The following is a 2,602-nucleotide window of genomic DNA, read 5'->3' on the forward strand; positions in this document are numbered from 1 at the left end:
CTCAAGTAATCCTCCTCCCTTGGCCTCCCAAAGTGCTGGGAATACAGGCATGAGCCACTGCACCTGGCCTGAATAACCAATTTTAGATGAACTGAACCAGGGAGGCAGAGGTTGCAGTGTGTGGAGAATCCGCCATTGCACTCAAGCCTGGGCGACAAAAGCAAAATTCAGTCTCAAAACAAAAAAAGGTTCACTTGTCCATGATAGCAGCCAGGAAGGAGCAGGTATGAACACTCAGGTCCACAATGTCTGTTGTGTCCACACTTTGCACGTTTGTCCTGTGACCAAAGACTGTGCAATCTTGGGCAGGCCCTCTTTTAGGGCCCACCTGTCAGCCCCAAACCTGTGGCCACGGACTCTGTGAAGACCTGACAGGAAGTTGGCCTTACACTATACAGGTACCATCCTAGAGGTAAGGGCCTTGCCTTCCTTGGCCCACTGAGAGCCTGAGTCCAATCGAATCATTCAAATAAATGAGAAGTCGGCCAGGTGCGGTGGCCCACACCTGTGATTCCAGCAGTTTGGGAGCCTGAGGTGGTAGGATCGGTTGAGCTCAGGAGTTGGAGGCGTCAGTGAGCCGTGATCGCAGCACTGCACTCCAGCGAGGGTAAGAGAAAATACCCTGGCTCAAAAAACAAAGAGGAAAGCAAGCCAAATAAGTAACAAATCAATGTGGGAGCTTCCGAGAGGGAGGGGTTGGCCAGGCTAGTCTTGAACGCCTGACCGCAGCTGATCCGCCAGCCTCGGCCTCCCAAAGTGCTGGGATTACACTTTGGGCCACCGCGCCCAGCCAGTCCTTGCACCAAGCTTAGAAAGGCAGCGGCATCCCGACCATTTTACAGATGGGGAAGCGGCGGCGCAGAGAGGAGGTGGCTGTGCATCACCTCGCAGCCTGGAGTGGGCCCAATTCCCAGCGTTAGAGTCCAGGAATCCGCCAGCTTTAGTGCCCGGGGTCATCACTGGGCTTTTCAATGCAGACCCTGGTTTATAGAGGGACAGGGATGGCTGCATTATCCACACTTTACAGAAGGGAACACTGAGGCCCGCGCTGGGCCCACGCAGACTCCGGGCCGCGGGGGCAGGGCGCCCTCCCCGACCTCCAACCGGCAAAGGGAATCTCCCGCGTGGGGTCACGGGCGGCTCCTCGGGCGCTTAGCCAACCCTCTGAGCGGCCTCCGACCCGGGTGCTGACGCGGCAGCGGCCCCAGCCTGTCGCCCACTCCGGGCCGCGGTTCTCGGGGCTGCCCGAGCCAGATCCTGCGGCCGGACCAACAGCTCGACCCCACCCGGAACTCAAGGGCAGAGGCCAGCGGCTAGTCCCTCAGAGACTCCCTGGGACGTTGCTCTGGGCGCCCGGAGGACTGCGGTCTCGATGGCTCTACCGACCCGCGCAGTGTCCGGATTCCTCCCACCAGGTGGGGCGCTCCAGAGGGGCCCCGGGCTCAGCGCCTCTTCCCGCCTTCTTAGGGCCTGAAGGAACCGGTGGGAAAGGCCTGTGGGGGCCAGCGCCGAGACTTGCGGGAAATGCAGTTCCGCTCCGAGTCGTGTCCCAACTTGGCCGGGAATTCGGCAGCCGAGAATGGGGCGGGAGAGGAGGCAGCCATCACTGTCCCGGGGCACTGCGCGTCATTTACCTTAGTAACTGCCAATCTCCCCTGACCTTTCTCCCGCCATCTTGCGAGGAGTGTGGGTGGAGACTTTTGTCTTCTGGCGCCTTCATGGGATTGGCCATTGCCCTGGAGATGCTGCACGCCATCCCACACTCCCGTGCTCGGTGCTGGTGCCAGGGTCCTAGGAGGCCGAGGGGGCCTAATGTAGAGACTCCGGACAGGACCGAGTTGTACCAGGACGCCCCCAAAATACCTGAACTGTGCGCTTAGACTTCCCCTATCCCCATAACCAAGTTCTTCCAGCTCCGTGATCCATACTTTTCTAAATATCAATCTCGAGCTACCCCAAGTCCAGAAGCCTTATTCTGTCCCATTTCATACCTCTGAGTTTCCGTAGTATTCATCTCTAGCTAATTCTTGCCTCCGGGACCCCGAAAATCCAGGTCCCCATTTGTTCCCCCATTTTTTGCCTTGCACCCCTCAATTTCAGCTGTGGAAAAAGATGGCCAGGGGCAAACCTGTTTACTTAAATGGTTACAAGCTTGCTTTGCCTTTTATACACTGAGATTTGTTCCACGAATCAAATCCAAACTATGGTGTAGTAAAATAAAAGCAGCGATCAAGTGGTAACAGGAGGCCTATTGGTAAAGACCAACTGAGAGTGCCCTACAACCTTGGAACACTACACTGTGGCTGCAAAGCAGAAAAGAAAAACTGCTTTGGTCTCACAACTCTTCCCAACATAGAGTTTGTGTAAGGCTCTCGTAAAGGGAGCTTATGCAAAAGACTACGGGAAGGAAATGCGACATCTGCTCATAACACACGGGAGGGTCTTCACAGACATGAGTTGAAGACCAGCCTAACCAACATGGAGAAACCCGTCTCTAATAAAAAATAAAAATAGCCGGGCGCGGTGGCTCACGCCTGTAATCCCAGCACTTTGGGAGGCCGAGGCGGGTGGATCACGAGGTCAAGAGATCGAGACCATCCTG

This window comes from Cebus imitator, unplaced genomic scaffold, assembly GCF_001604975.1.
Source record: "Cebus imitator isolate Cc_AM_T3 unplaced genomic scaffold, Cebus_imitator-1.0 Scaffold417, whole genome shotgun sequence".
In the NCBI taxonomy this organism is placed as follows: Eukaryota; Metazoa; Chordata; class Mammalia; order Primates; family Cebidae; genus Cebus; species Cebus imitator.